The 17400-nt window shown below is 39.7% G+C and overlaps 1 protein-coding gene across 1 annotated transcript in view; it reads left to right on the top strand.

The window, feature by feature from the left end:
- LOC132535849 (zinc finger protein 277-like) overlaps nt 1-17400 on the top strand; it is a 177033-nt gene that overhangs the window by 16527 nt on the left and 143106 nt on the right. The window lies entirely within an intron of this gene.

Genomic DNA, 17400 nt, shown 5'->3' with positions numbered 1-17400 from the left:
TTGTTTAGTTATTTGTTCCACTTTTTATTGGGTTACGTTTGCTTCTTTTGTAGATTTGTACCAATTCTGTACAGATGTTTGATATCAGTTGTTCGTCTGATTTGTAATATGCAAATATTTTCTTCCACTTAATGAGTTGCCTGGTTATCCTTGTATAGTTCACTTTTGATGTGTAGAAAATTTTTAGTTTCATGTAATCCCATTTATTTACTTGTTTTCATTTCCCATGTCCAAGTGGTTGAGTCTCCAAATACATCTTTGATGTGAAGGTCCTGCAAAGGTTTCTACAAATTTTAGAGCTCCTGGTCTAATATCTAGATTTTTAACCCATTTTGATTTAGCCTTGGTGTATGGTGTTAGCTGGTGGTTCACTTTTCTACTTGTGTCACTTTGAGTTTCTCTTTGCCTTTTGTTCTGTGTGTGTTTCCTAGAGACATAGAATAGATGAATCTTGTTCTTTAATCCATGTAGTTATGCTGTGTCTCTTGACAAATGAATTTAGACTAGTCACATTTACAGTGATTTAATTGATAGATATGCTTCACTTACAGATATTCTGGTTTTTGTTTTGAGGTTGCTTTAATTTTTTGTTGATTCTTTCCCAATTTACTTATGTTATTTCCTATAATGGGTTTCTTTGATCATTGTCTCACTAATTTCAATATTACTTTCTAAGGTTCTCTTCCAAATTCAGATTGTGGTTACCATAAGTGCTATATCTAACTTAATACATCTAAAACAGTCTTTTTAAAGTTGGTTTTGATTTGCTGTCACTTGAGTCCACTGCTGTGTCCATTTTATCCCTGCCCTTTGCTATTTCATTGTTTTCTTTTATTGCTGTTTTGTTTGTGGCTTTATTCTACTACTGGTTACTTCACTTTGAATGTGCATTCCTTTGCTTTTTCTTTTCTTGTGGGGCTCTGTTCAGTAATTTTTGCAAGGTGGGACTGTCAGTGGCAAATTCTTTTAGTTTTTGTATGTTTGTAAAGACTTTTATTTCTCCCTCATATTTGAAGGATACCTTTTCAGAGCAAAGTTATCTATGTCTGGAAATTCAAATTCACATATTTGATTACTTTGAATATATCATTCCACTCTCTCCTTGTCTCTAGACTTTGTAATGAAAGGCTGATAGTCTTATACTTGTATATTACTTCCTTCCTTACTATAGAAGCCTGCAATTTTTTCTTTGCAATTGAAATATGATAGTTTTATTATAATTTTTTTTGGTGTTGATTGTTTTGGAATGAGGAACTTGGTTGTTTGCTTATTTTTCTGGATTTCTATGTTTTTTTTAATTTATAAAAAGGAAAAATTGACAAAACCATAGGATAAGAGGGCTACAACTCCATATAATTCCCACCAAGAGAACTCTGTATCCCATCCCCTCACCGATAGCTTTACTATTCTTTAACTCTCTGGGAGTATGGACCCAAGGTCATTGTGGGATGCAGAAGGTGGAAGCTCTGGCTTCTGTAGTTGCTTCCCCACTGAACATGGGAGTTGACAGGTTGATCCATAATCCCATCCTGCCTCTCTCTTTCCCTAGTAGAGTGGGGCTCTGGGGAAGCGGAGCTTCAGGACACATTGGTGGAGTTGTCTGTCCAGGGAAGTCTGGTTGACATCCTGCTAGCATCTGGAACCTGGTGGCTAAAAAGAGAGTTAAGAGCAGTCGGGAGAACTCTCACAAGGCTAGGCATAGACCTTCCATATGACCCAGTAATTCCTCTCCTGGGGATATACCCCAAGGATTCCATAATGCCCAACCAAAAAGATATGTGTACATCTATGTTCATAGCAGCACAATTCATGATAGCTAAAATCTGGAAGGAACCCAGGTGCCCAACAGCAAATGAGTGGCTGAGAAAGCTGTGGTACATATACACAATGGAATACTATGCAGCTATTAAAAACAATGAGCCCACCTTATCTGACCCATCTTGGACAGAGCTAGAAGGAATTATGTTAAGTCAGCTAAGTCAGAAAGATAAAGATGAGTATGGGATGTCCCCACTCATGAACAGAAGTTGAGAAAGAAGAACAGAAAGGGAAACTAAAAGCAGGATCTGATTAAATCGAGAGCAGGGCACCAATGTAAAAACACTGTGGTGAAGGGGAGGGTGGCCATTGGGCTTCCTGGTGCAGCGGGGGTGGGGTAGGGGGGGCGGGGATGGGTGGTGGGGATGGGGCACAGTCTTTTGGTGGTGGGAGTGGTGTTTATGTACAATCCTATTAAAATGTAAGCATATAAACCACTATTTAATTAATATGAGAGGGGGAAAATTGATCATATGTCTAGAACTTCTTAAAAAAGACTGAGTCTTTTTAATACATAGGCTGTCTTTGATATGTGGACTCTCTCAAAAGCCTAGACCAGGGAGAACAGAAGCAACTGGTAGAACAGCTATATACAACATGCTGGGTATTATACCCCAAACCCTAACAAAGGGACTTTCCAAAGTTAACCCAATCACCAAATAATGTGATGATAACGATAACTATCCATTGTCTTCTTGAACCCTAAGACAGTAGGAACCTCACATTTCCACTATAGAGCCTATATTTCCCCTAGTCCTGGAACCTTAGGGTGGGGTCCACTTTTCTGCATGCTGCTCCCAATTCAAATCAAATAATATTGCATCCGCGGATCGCAACCTAATCAATGCAACGAGTGCCACCCCAACATGCTTCACTTCAGACTGTGTCCAGAGACTTCAGGTGTGGAATGACAACCATTTAGCTTCATCACTCAGGTGAGACCTTTCCTTTCATAGTATTCTCTAATTCCATTCCAGGTGTTCCACTCCCCAATAAAGTCCCCAAACCTAGGTATAGTCCAGGTCCCCTGAGATAGAGCATAATTTCACATGTGTCCATAAACTAGGGAAAAATATATACCTGAAAGCAGAAGTACACAAGAGCATGCAGGGAATACCCCCCAACACTTCATCTGCACTATTCCAGTCTTTAGGTCCATGATTGTTCAACTATTTGTTTGGCTTTGTATGTTAACTCTGTTTTCAGCCACCAGGTTCTGGATGCCAGCAAGATGCTGACCAGACTTCCCTGGACAGATGACCCCACCAATGTGTACTGGAACTCCGCTTCCTCAGAGTCACACCCTACTAGGGAAAGAGAGAGGCAGACTGGGAGTATGGATCAACCAGTCAACGTCCATGTTCAGCAGGGAAGCAATTACAGAAGCCAGGCCTTCCACCCTCTGCAACCCACAATGACCCAGGATCCATACTCCCAGAGAGATAGAGAATGGGAAGGCTATCAGGGGAGGGGATGGGATATGGAGATTGGGTTATGGGAATTGTGTGGAACTGTACCACTCTTATTCTATGGTTTTGTTAATGTCTCTTTTCTTAAATAAAAAAAAAAAAAAGAGTTAAGGTACAAGGCCAAACAAATTGTTGATCAATCATGAACTTAAAGGCTGGAATAGTGCAGATGAAGAGTTGGGGGCACTCCATTTTGTAGATAGCTAGCAGGCATATTTTAGTTATATTCCAAAGGGCATGTGGCTATACTAGTGTTTTGTTTTGTTTTTTTCCCTGAGCCTGAAATCTGCTATACAGGTAGATCCAAGTTATTGTCTGGGGAGATGATGTCATGGCTGGAAAAGGACCAGAAAGCTGGATCAGGGAAGAGAGTAGCTTCCTAATATGGGAAAGAGGTATAAATATTGTTGACTGTAAAACCCATCGATTTGATGTGATCTGGGGCCTATATTCAGCTTAGGGGCCTATGTGACCACTGCATCCCTGTAGATCTGAGCTCATATTCTGTGGTCATGAGTAGAAACATTCCAGGCTGCCCCAATATCAGGACTCATCTTCCTCAGGTGTGCATAGAGTATGTTGTCCATCCTCCCTTCAGAGGATGGAACATTCTCTACGTTGTTGATCCAAGTTGAGGGCAAGGTCCTATGGGGGCCTAGATTTCTATGTTTTGAGCACTACCCAGGTGTGGAAAGTTTTCTGCTGTAATTTCTTTGACTATGTTATCTGCTCCTTTCACCCTCCCCTCTACTTTAGTGATTCCTATAAGTGACATTCACTTATAGGAATATTCACCCTTCTGACAGGGTCTGCCATTTTGCTTCATTTAAAAACATTTTTTATATTTATTTATTTCCTTTTGTTGCCCTTGTTGTTTTATTGTTGTAGTTATTATTATTGTTGTTATTGATATCATTGTTGTTAGGACAGAGAGAAATGGAGAGAGGAGGGGAAGACAGAGAGGGCCTAGAAAGATAGACACCTGCAGACCTGCTTCACCGCCTGTGAAGCAACACCCCTGCAGGTGGGAAGCCAGTGGCTTGAACCAGAATCCTTATGCAGATCCTTGCGCTTCGCGGATCCTTGCGCTAAGTGGGTATACTTAACCCGCTGTTCTACCACACGACTCCCCATTTTGCTTCATTTTCTCCGAACCTTTTTTATCCATCACTTTTGAATTCACAGAGTGAATCAATTGTATTTTCTAGTCCAGATATTCTCTCCTCTGCATGACCTAGTCTATTTCCTAATTCAGCTACTTGAAGCTTGTACTGAACTCAAAGTGTCTTTCACACCCTGAAACTTTGGAGTTTTTCTTGTGCGCTTTCTAACTCCTTAGTGAACTCTATTTGGAGCTCTTTTCTGTGTTTTCTAATTGTTTAATGAAATTTTCTTTCAATTCTTTAACATGAATTTCCATGCTAAGCTTAGAGTCTTGTATTTTCCTCATAATAATTTTTCTAAATTATTTCTCTTAGAACCCCTCTAATTCTGTTAATTCCTGATGTTATTTTTTTTCCTTTCTTCTGTAATGACTGTCATAGTTGTGGTTGAACTATTTAAATTTTTCCTCTACTTGTGTATTTAGTATGTTTTCTGCTGTTGAACTAGCAGTGATGCTATTGCTGTGGCGTTGGATTTCACTTTGTTTATATATTGGGTAGAGGTCATAAGGGTGTTTCCTCTTTTTTTCTTGAGCTGTTTTATTTTTTATTTATTTTATTTTTTATATTTATTTATTTTCCTTTTTGTTGCCCTTGTTGTTTTTATTGTTGTTGTAGTTATTATTGTTGTTGTTGATGATGATGTCATTGTTGGATAGGACAGAGAGAAATGGAAAGAGGAGTGGAAGACAGAGAGCGGGAGAGAAAGAGACACCTACAGACCTGCTTCACCACCTATGAAGCGAAGCACCGCTGCAGGTGGGGAGCCAGGGGCTTGAACGGGGATCCTTACCCCAATCTTTGGGTTTCACGCCACTTGCGCTTAACCCGCTGCGCTACCACCCTACTCCCATTTAATTTTTTTTATCTTTATTTATTTATTGGATAGAGGCAGCCAGAAATTGAGAGGGAAGGGGATTATGGTGTGGGGTAGAGACAGAGAAGTACCTGCAGCACTGCTTCACTACTTGTGAAACTTTCCCCATGTAGGTGGGGACTGAGGGCTTGAACCTGGGTCCTTGCGCACTGTAACATATGTGCTCAACCAGGTGTGCCACCACCCAGCCCCTCTTGAGCTGTTTTAAAAGTAGGAAATGTGTGGAATTTTACCTCTCTTATCCTATGGTTTTGGCAATATTTTCTATTTTTTATTTTAAATAAATAAAAATAAAAAGTTTACATGGCATAGGGCCTCACTTAGCTCTTGGAGAATTAACTGTATCACAGTCCCTTTCTACTGCATGTTCAAAGAAATGGAGATTATTGCTCTAGTCACACATTAGGGGTCTGTTTACCCTTCTGCAAGTCTATCTTCGTATATGGGCAGACCACATAGCTTTTCTGCTAGATAATCACCTTGCCACTGTGGTGAATTTTTGCCTGAGGTTCAGTATCGCAACTCCTCTGAGATCATCAGAGATCAAGGTTCTCTGCTTCTCACTGCCAGCACTATGTTCAGTGTTCCTCTCACTGCCTGAGCATTGTGGGAGCACCCACCTGAGAATAAATGTGCTTCCTATAAATTGTCAGCTGAAATTTGATGATATTAGGAAAAATAACTTCTTTTCTATGCTTTTTGTTACGGTGAGTGACTTTATGTCCACTGCCACTCCATGCTTACCTCCAGAAGCATCAAGAAGTGTTTGTTTTTTACCTTTCTCTAGCACTAGGCAACACTTGTTCTTTGTTGCCTTGTTCATATTTCTTTCTTCCTTCCTTTCTTTCTTTCTTTCTTTCTTTCTTTCTTTCTATCTTACTTTTTCTTCCAGCTCACTTTATTGGGAGAGGGGTGTTAATGGTGTAGCTGAACAAACTACTAGATGACCTCTTTCATTTGTTCCTTTTAAATTTTTTTTCTATTTTATTTATAAAGAGGAAACACTAACAAAACCATGGGATAAGAGGGGTACAACCCCACACAGTTCCACCACCAGAACTCTATATCCCATCCCCTTCCTTGATAGCTTTCCTAGTCATTAACCTTTGGGAGCATGGACCCAACGTCAATGTAGGATGCAATAGGTGGAAAGTCTGGCTTCTGTTATTGCTTCCCCGCTGAATATGGGCACTGGCAGGTTGATCCATACTCCCAGCCTGCCTCTCTCTTTCCCTAGTAGGGAAGGGCTCTGGGGAATCAGAGCTCCAGGACACATTGGTGGGGTTGTCTGTCCAGGCAAGTCTAGTTAGCATCATCTTAGCATCTGGAACCTGGTGGCTGAAAAGAGAGTTAACATATAAAGCCAAACAAATTGTTGACTGACCATGAACCTAAAGGTGGAATAGTGCAGATGAGGAGTTGCAGGGGGTGGGGGTCTCCATTTTGTAGATAGCTAGTAGGCATATTTTAGTTATATTCTAAAGGGCCTGTGGCTATACTAGGTTTTTTTTCCCCCTGACCCTGAAATCTGATATGCAGGTGGATCCAAGTTATTGTCTGGGGAGATGATGTAATGATTGGAAAAAGGATCAGAAAGCTGGATCAGGGAAGAGAGTAGCTCCCAAATATGGGAAAGGTATATAAATATTGTTGACTGTAAACCCCATTGATTTGATGTGATCTGGAATCCATATTCAGCTTAGGAGCCTATGTGACCTCTGCATCCCTCTTTAGTCACTATCAGGCCATCCCATCAGCTGCGGCCCTAGTCAGGGAGTCCTGAGAGTCCCAAACAGACATGATGTGCCTAAACCTCTAAATCCCCCTCTCCATTGTTACTGGTCATCTCTATCAGGAACAACACCATAGACTCCTTTGTGGACCCCCATAGGACCTTGCCCTCAACTTGGATCAACAATGGTAGGGAATTTCCATCCTCTGAAGGGAGGATGGACAACATACTCTATGCTACACCTGAGGAAGATGGGTCCTGATATTGAGGCAGCTTGGAATATTCCTACTTATGACCACAGAATGTGAGCTCAAATCTACAGGTGTTGTATGCTTTACATTGGGTTCTAGTTCTCCCCCGCCAAGAGAATTGGATCAGTCCAGTTAGTTTCGCGGGCCCCGCTTGGCCCTGCCCCAAGGAACCCCGCCAGAGTTCCAGAGTTCCAGAGTTCCTGAGTTCCAGAGTTAGAGAGTTAGAGAGAGTGCTTGCGAGAGGGGTTCCTGAGTTCCGGAGTAAGAGAGAGTGCTTGCGCCGCCGCAAAGAGACAGCAGAGTTCTGTTTGGTGATTAGTTTGTCTTAGTTTATGAATCCTTGTTCCTGAATAAAGAAATACAGCTTCCCTGCCCATCCATTGTCTCCGCGTCTCTGTTACCCGCCCGTGAAGCTAGCCCGGCCAGCCAGACCCGCTGAATTTTAACAACATACAGGGATGCAGAGGTCATATAGGCTCCTTTTTTTATCTTCTATTTTGTGCTTATGTTCTTTGTATAGATACCATGGGAATATAATTGCTGGTTCATATGGTTGGTCTTCTTAAATTTTTTGAGAAATGTCTACATCGTTCTCACCAATAGTATATAAGAATGACTTTTATCCACATCTTCACAAGCATTTGCTATTTCTGTTCTCTTTGTTGTAAGCCTTTTTAACTGGTGTTAGGTGATTTTTTCAGTGTGGTCTTGATTTTCATTTCCTTATTAAGAAGTTATTATGATACTTTTACTAAATTGTAATGGGGAGAGTGGTTATTATTGCCTTGTTGCTGCCTTCAAGGAAAGGTAAGTTTTTCACTGTTGAAAATGATGTTAGTTGTAGGTTTTTCATCCATTGCCTTTATTTAAAAAGTGACCATTCTATTCCCATTTTGGTGATGATTCTAATTTATAATTAATTGTTATTTGATATTGTCAAATGCTTTCTCTGTGTTTGTTGCTTTCATCACAATGTTAATTTTTTGTTGATGTATTACATTAAATGACTAGTATTTGTTGAGCCATCCTTGCATTCTCAGTCTGAATGCTACTTTTCCATTATGTGTAACTAGTTTAATGTGCTATTGAATAAGACTGCTAACATTTTATTGAAGATCATTAGAGATATTGGTTTGTAGATATTTTTATACTGTGTCCTTTCAGTATTAGGGTTATGTTGACAACATAGAAGTCAATTAGGAGAATCCCCATTTTTCAATACTTTGGAATACTTTAGAATATTAGGTGTCAGTTTGTCTCTGGAGACTTAGTAGAACTGTCTTCATCAACTGGAACTAGGGCTTTTGTTTATGTAAGGCTTTTGACTACTGATGCAATTTCCTAACATTTTATGAGGTTTTCCAGATTTTCTACTTGTTCATGGTTCAATATAGAGAGATTGTATAAGTCTAATAATATATTCATTTTTTATGGATTATCTAATTTGGTGGTAGAAATAATTCATAGTAGTCTCTATGGACCTTTGGAGTTCTATGGTATCAGTTATAATTTCTCTTCTTGAACATTAGACCCAAACCATAAAATAAATACATTGAGTGAAACAGATGATATGTTCTAGTGAATTCAGGTTTAAATATAGAGATATAATACCACTGACAAAGGAATCCAGAGCAAGATAAACAAATGACATTATATCAAATGAAAAAGTTTTACACATTAAAAGAAATTACCAAAATGGCAGATAACCTATAGATTGGGGGTAGATATTAACATATATCTGACAAGGAAACTGAAGAATTTGTATAACTTAATAAAAACTAATACACCTAATTAAAAAGTGGGTAAATGATCTGAATAGACACGTCTCCAAAGATGATATACAAATGGCCCACAGACACATAAAAATGCTCAATATCAATTATTGTTTATTATTTTAATGTATTTATTCATCCACTGTAAACACTAACAAGAACATAGGATAAGAGGGGTACATTTCCTACCACCAGAGCTCCGTATCGCGTCCCTTCCCCTGTTAGCTTTCCTATTCTTTTTTTTAATATAATTTTTATTTATAAAAAGGAAACACTGGTAAAAACCATAGAATAAGAGTGGTACAACTCCACACAATTCCCACCACCAGAACTTCCCTCCCCTCCCCAGATAGCTTTCCTATTCTTTATCCCTCTGGCATTATGGACCCAGGGTCATTATGGAGTCCTGAAAGTGGAAGGTCTGGCTTCTATAATTGCTTTCTCGCTAAACATGGATGTTGACAATTCGATACATACTCCCAGCTTGTCTCTCTTTTTCCCTAATAGGGCAGGGCTCTGGGGAAGTGGAGCTCCAGGACACATTGGTGGGGTCATCTGTCCAGGGAAGTCCAGTTGGCATCATGGTAGCATCTGGAACCTGGTGGCTGAAAGAGAGTTAATATATAAAGCCATACAAATTGTTGACTAATCATGAATGTAAAGGCTGGAATATTGCAGAGGAAGATTTGGGGTCTTTGTTTTGGAAATATGTAGTAGGTGTATTTTAGATATATTCCAAAGGGCCCATGACTTTATTAGTTTTTGCCTGAGCCTGACATCTGATACGCAGATGAACCCAGGTTATTGTCTGGGGAGATGATGTCATGGCTGGAAAAAGGGCTAGAAAGCTGGAAAAAGGGAAGAGAGTGGCTCCCAAATATGGGAAAACTGTATAAATATTGTTGACTGTAAACCCCATTGATTTGATCTGGGGCCCACACTCAACAGAGGAGCCTATGTAACCTCTGCATTCTTGTAGGTCTGCACTTGAATTCTGTGGTCATCAGTAGGAACATTCCGAGTTGCACCAACTTCAGGACCCATCTTCCTCAGGTGGTAGATAGAGTATCTTATCCAACCCCCTTCAGAAGATGGAACATTCTTTACCGTTGTTGATCCACATTGAGGGCAAGGTCCTATGAGGGCAATATCACTTATTATTAGTGAAACATAAATTAGGACCACAGAGAAATATCATGTCACACCTCTGAGAATGGTCTCATTTGCATGGCATAAAACTAGTGCTGACAAAGACGCATGGAATAAGGTGACACTGTGGTAGTCATGCAGCATAGTGCAGTCCCTATGAAAAATAGTTTAGATAGCTTTAAACATGGAAACCACTTCTTTTCTCTCCCCCCTTTTTTTAAAAGGAAAGCACACACTTGATTGGGCAAATGTGAGAGAAAGATTTCATTATAAACAGATTTCATTATAGTGGGAGGTAAGAAGTACAAAATAGAGTCATTGACTATTCCTTACACTGAATACTTTTAGAAACTGCAAACTACACAAGACCTTTTCTCTGACCTCTGAACCTCTATATTTTGAAAGCTAAACATTGTGAAGGCATGGGGAAATCTCACACCAAGGAGTCGACTATGACATCAAAACCACAGAAATATAAACTCTCAGTGATTATATTGCCTTTAAGCCCTATCCCCATAGTCTATGACTAGTCAAGTGAAGGTGGGCTTCACTGCCTCAAACTGTTTTTGTCGCAATCATTCTTGGGAAATGTAGTTAAACCATGTAGTCCCGTACTAAGTAACTCACCTGCTCATTATTAAGTAAACCCCTAACAGCAGCAGGAGCCGGTGTTCTTCAAACTGTTAGTTGTTTTCTTCCTCTGTTCTGAGTTAGAGTATTTAGTCATATTTAACAACAACAACAACAGCAAAAAAGAGTAGGTCAGGATATGTTTTCCAGGGTCTGTATCTCTCCCCCAACCCCCAAAATATATAAATTGTAATTAGGTCACATCCTAGAACAAAATTCCTTATTCCTGAAAAATAATATGGGGTGTTTGTATGCTGTATTCCTGGTGCTGGTTTCTACACAAGTCAAATGAGAGCTGGTCTGAGATTGTCTGTTACTTCATTTGGGGTAGAGCATAGATTTTCCAAGTATCCATTACTATCCTGTTCTAGTCAAACAGTGCAAGCATTAGAGGGAAAAAAGATTGTGGGTGAAGGTATCTTCCAGTTTTACCTGAGACAAACCTCTAAGAGCTGTTTCTTCTTTTTTGAAATTTATTTATTTATAAAATGGAAGAATTGACAAGACCATAGGATTAATTCCATATAATTCCCACCACCAGAACTCCATATCTAATCCCCTCCCTTGAAAGCTTTCCTATTCTTTGTCCTTCTGGGAGTATGGGCCCAGGATCATTATGGGGTACAGAAGGTGGGAGGTCTGGCTTCTGTAATTGCTTCCCTGCTGAACATGGGCATTGGCAGATCAATCTATACTCCCAGCCTCTCTCTCTCTTTCCCTAGTGGGGTAGGGATCTGGGGAGGTGCTTCTTACAAATATCTCTGACTGACATTCACACAATAACTGACAATTTATTAGAGCTGTTTTCCAGATTGTGATTTATTTACACATGTGTGTTGACCGCAGATTGGTATTAAACTAAACACAAACACATGGTAGTTTTTTCTTTTTGAAATTTTTTTTATTATCTTTATTTTATTTACTGGATAGAGACAGCCAGAAATTGAGAGGGAATGGGGAGATAGAGAGAGAGAGACATATAGACAACTGCACACTGCTTCACCACTTGCAAAGCGTTCTTGGGGACTGGGGGTTCGAACCTGGGTCCTTGTGCACTGTAACATGTGCGCTCAACCAGGTGTGCCACCACTCGGCCCTGGTAGTTTTCTCTCTCTCTCTCTCTCTCTCTCTCTCTGTGTGTGTGTGTGTGTGTAGATGATGAGGAGAGTTTTAAGAAGCAGCTGCACAAATAAAGACAACAGTGAGATACCACTTCACTCCTATGAGAATGTCATACATCAGAAAAGGTAGCAGCAACAAATGCTGGAGAGGTTGTGGGGACAGAGGAACCCTCTTGCACTGCTAGTGGGTATGTAAATTGATCCAACCTCTGTGGAGAGCAGTCTGGAGAATTCTCAGAAGGCTAGAAATGGACCTACTCTATGATCCTGCAATTCCTCTACTGAGGCTATATCCTAAGGAACCAAACACACCCATTCAAAAAGATTTGTGTACACCTATGTTCATAGCAGCACAATTTGTAATAGCCAAAACCTGGAAGCAAGTCAGGTGTCAAACAACAGGCTGAGTAAGTTGTGGTCTATATACACAATGGAATACTACTCAGCTATTACAATTGGTGATTTCACCATTTTCAGCCCATATTGGATGGAGATTGAAGAAATCATGTTCAGTGAAATAAGTCAGAAACAGAAGGATGAATATGGGATGATCTCACTCACAGGCAGAAGTTGAAAAACAAGATCAGAAGAGAAAACACTAAGCAGAACTTGGACTGGAATTGGTGTATTGCACCAAAGAAAAAGATTCTGAGGTGGGAGGGGGAAGAGTTCAGGTCCTGGAACAGGATGGCAGAGGACGTAGTGGGGGTTGTATTGTTATGTGGAAAACTGAGAAATGTTATGCATGTACAAACTATAGTATTTACTGTTGACTGTAAAACATTAATCTCCCAAGAAAGAAATAATGATTTTAAAAAAGCTGTAGACACACATCCCAAGTGAAAGCTGAGTAGACTTTCAACCAAAATCTCTTCTTGATAACAACTTGTTGGCAATGGTAATTGGGATATTTCTCTCCTAGAGCCTGGCCTCTGTACCTGTGAAACTTCCAGCCCACCAGGTCCTCTAGGCTCCGAGTATGCAGGGTTTCAGCCTCCACTGCCCAAAGCTGCTAGGCGGGCACTGGCTACCCACAAGCTGGAGGAAGACATGTAAGGCCCTCAGGGCTAGAAAGGGTGCAGCAGCCTAGCCCTGTGATCAGAACCCAGAAAGGAAAGACAAAGGGAGGCTGGACCCACCTGCCTGGAACCAGGCACCCATACAGGAAATAACTTCTATCTTGCAACACCATGCCCTGGAATTTATCTAAAGGATAAGAAAACTATAAAGAATAAGAAAAATGAAAAAAAATACATGTATGCCTCCATGTTTATAGACAATAGATCATCAATAGATGACTATATTAAAAAGTGAGTGGTTCTCAAACAAGGAGACCTCCCACGTAATGGGAGTTTTTACTTGCTATATGTCAGGCAAAAGGCTAATAACCAAGCTCACTAAACTCAGCAACAAGAAAACAAATGACCTCATCAAACGGAGAGGATATGAACAAACTATTCACCACAGAAGTGATACAAAAGGCCAATCAGCATGAAAAAATGCTCCAAGTCATTGGTTGTCAGAGAAATGCAAATAAAGACAACAATGAGATACCACTTCACTCCTGTGAGAATGTCATATATTAGAAAAGGTAGCAACAACAAATGCTGGAGAGTTTGTAGGGACAGAGGAACCCTCCTGCACTGCTGGTGGGAATGTAAACTAGTCCAGCCCTTGTGGAGAGCAGTCTGGAGAAGTCTCAGAAGCTAGAAGTGGGCTTAACCTATGACCCTGCAATTCCTCTCCTGGGGATATATCCTAAGGAACCAAATACACACATCCAAAAAGATTTGTGTATACCTATGTTCATAGCAGCACAATTTGTAATAGCTAAAATCTGGAAGCAAGACAGATGTCCAACAACAGATGAGTGACTAAGTAAGTTGTGGTGTATGTATACTCAGGTATTAAAAATGGTGAATTCACCTTCTTGGATGGATCTTGAAGGAATCATGTTAAGTAAGATAAGTCAGAAATGATGGTTGAATATGGGATGATCTCACTCACAAGCAGAAGTTGAAAAACAACATCAGAAGGGAAAACACAAAGCCCAACTTGAACTGGAGTTGGTGTATTGAACCAAAGTAAAAGACTCTGGGGTGGGGGTGGGGGGTTCAGGTCCTGGAAATGATGGCATAGGAGGACCTAGTGGGGGTTGTATTGTTATGTGGAAATATTATACTTGTACAAACTATTGTATTTTACTGTCGACTGTAAACCTTTAATCATATATATATATATATATATATATATATATATATATATATGAAAATTTGCTGTGGATAGGATATAATGACATAAGAATTAATGTATATGAATTTGGCAGTGGGAATATAGAAAAAAATTAAGGCCATTAAAGAAAAATCTAAGAGGAGAATAGGGACAATAGGGTTTAAATTCAGAAAGCATATAGTTTTTCTTGTCTTATTTGAAAGGAAATGAAAGTGACAAGTGAATAGGTAAAATGTTTAATATTTAAGAATATAAGAATACAACCGGGGAGTCTAGCGGTAGCACAGCGGGTTAAGCGCATGGGGCGCAAGCTCAAGGACTGGTCTAAGGATCCTGGTTGGAAACCCCCCCCCCCCATCTACAGGGGAGTCGCTTCACAGGCGGTGAAGGTGTCTGTCTTTCTCTCCCCCTCTCTGTCTTCTCCTCCTCTCTCCATTTCTCTCTGTCCTATTCAACAACGACGACATCAATAACAACAACAATAATAACTACAACAATAATAAAACAACAAGGGCAACAAAAGGGAATAAATAAAACAAATATTTTTTAAAAAAGAATACAATCTTAGGGTGTCCGGCAGTGGTGCAGCCGGTTAAGCGCACTTGGTGCAAAGCACAAGGATCTTTGTAAGGATCCAGGTCCGAGCTCCAGACTCCCCACTTGCAGAGGAGTCACTTCACAAGCAATGAAACAGGTCTGCAGGTGTCTGTCATTCTCTCCCCTTCTCTGTCTTCCCCTCCTCTCTCCATTTCTCTCTGTCCTATCCAACAACAACGACATCAATAACAACAACAATGTTAAACAACAAGGGCAACAAAAGGGAAAATAAATAAATATAAAAACAATAAAAAAAAGAATGCAACCTTAAAAAAAGTGGGTGGTGGGACTTAAGCCCCTGGGTCCTCTATGCAGGGGAAAATCTTCACAAAATGTAGAGTGCTGCAGATGTTGCTCCCTGTCTCCCTTTCTATCTCCCTTTCCACTCATTTTTGTTCTGTCTTATCAATAAAAATAAAACAAAATCTTTCAACAGGTATGGGACATGCACTCAGTAGAAAACTTCTCTGTAAATGAAAAAGAACAACATTGTATCTTTTAGGATATAATGATGGATCCAAACATTACTGTGGTAAGTAAAACAAATAAGGAAGATGGTGGAAAGTGGAATATGCATTCTTCTCAAGTCCATGTGGAATGATCTCATGATAGATCACATACTAGGCCACAAAGACAGCATCAATAAATTTAAAAAAAAAGTTTTTATTATTCCAAGTATCATCCCAGACCACACTGGAATTAAACTAACAACTTTTCTTCTAACTTGGTGTTTAGATAGAGGAATGCCACTGATTTTTTGTATGTTGATTTTGTAGCCTGTCACCTGAATACATTGGTTAATAATTTCCAGGAGTTTCCTACTGGGTTCTTTTGAATTTTTCTATGTATACTATCACATAATCTGCAAGTAGTGGCATTTTAACTTCTTTTAAAAAATTTTTAAAAAAATTTTATTTATTTCCTTTTGTTGTCCTTGTTGCTTTATTGTTGTACTTATTATTGTTGTTCTTACTGATGTCGTCGTCGTTGTTGGATAGGACAGAGAGAAATGGAGAGAGGAGGGGAAGACAGAGATGGGGGGAGAAAGACAGACACCTGCAAACCTGCTTCACCGCCTGTGAAGTGACTCCCCTGCAGGTGGGGAGCCGGGGCCTCCAACCCGTATCCTTACAACAGTCCTTGTGCTTTGCTCTCCATGTGCTTAACCCACTGCGCTACCGCCCAGCTCCCTGGCATTTTGACTTCTTTTCTTCCAATATATAGCCCTTTAATTTCTTTCTCTTGCCTAATTGCTATAGGTAGAAGTTCCAAGACTACGTTGAATAGTACAGTGGGCAACCCTGTCTTGTACATGACCATAGAGGGAAAGCTTTCAGTTTATCTCCATTGAGTATAGTGTTGACTGTATGCTTGTATATAGATTCCACTGGTTTGAGGAATTTTCCCTCTCTCTCCAGTATTTTTAATGTTTTGATAATTAACAGATGCTTGATGTTGTCAAAGGCTTTTTTTGCATGTATTGAGAAAATCATGTAGCTTTTGGATTCCTTTTGTTGATGTAGTGAATCACATTTATTGCTTTATGTATATTGAACTGGCCTTGCATTCTGGTATAAATCACACATGGTCATGGTGTCACTCACATGTAGAGTACAGATAACTCAAATAAACAAATCTGTAAAAAAAACATAGTAGTAACTAAGGAGACTATTATATTCTGTGAAAACTATGGTGGTTATTAGAAGTGGAGCCTGAAAGAAAGGGATAGATTTATTATACTACTGAAAAAGGAAAAGGTTTACTAGGATGTTGGAGATCCTGTGATTTATAATACTTGATAGGTTATTGGAACCAGATATGTCAGAAATTCTTTGTTATCTCTGTAGTTCTTTCTTCAGCCTCAAGTGGTAATTTTTGTTATATCAATATTAATACAGATAAATGAATGGGTCAAAAGGCCCTTCAGGCTAACAGAGGCTTTACCTGATACCCTTGAACTGTACTACATCCATAGGGTAAGGTCAGGAGTTACAGAGTAAACATAGAATCTGATATAATCACTAGAATTGGAGACAACAAGTCTGATATAGAGTGGTCTACTTACTAGGAAGAGATCATTCAATTATGCAAGTTGAACTATTCCTCTTACACTCTTTTTTTTTTTTTTGCCTCCAAGGTTATCACTGGAGCTTGGTGCCTGGACTACAAATCCACTGCTCCTGGAAGCTATTTTTTCCCTTTTGTTGCCCTTGTTTATCATTGTTGTTGTTATTATTATTATTGTTATTGTTGTCATTGTTGTTGGATAGGACAGATAGAAATTGAGAAAGGATGAGAAGACACAGAGGGGGAGAGAAAGATAAGACACCTGCAGACCTGCTTCACCACTTGTGAAGCGACACCCCTGCAGGTGGGGAACTGGGGGCTCAAACCAGGATCCTTACTCCTGTCCTTGCACTTCGCACCATATGCGCTTAACCTGCTACACTACGGCTCAGCCTCAAACTCTGACTTTTATAGGTTTCCTTATAGGGGATACAACACAAATGTTCTGAGGGAGTTTCTTGGAGTCATTATAATTTTTGTCTCTTTAATAAAGTATCATGAATACAAATTGGAAAACATGTA

The sequence above is a fragment of the Erinaceus europaeus genome, chromosome X (genome assembly GCF_950295315.1).
Source record: "Erinaceus europaeus chromosome X, mEriEur2.1, whole genome shotgun sequence".
NCBI classification, from domain to species: Eukaryota; Metazoa; Chordata; class Mammalia; order Eulipotyphla; family Erinaceidae; genus Erinaceus; species Erinaceus europaeus.
This window is presented reverse-complemented; position numbering and strand designations above follow the sequence as displayed.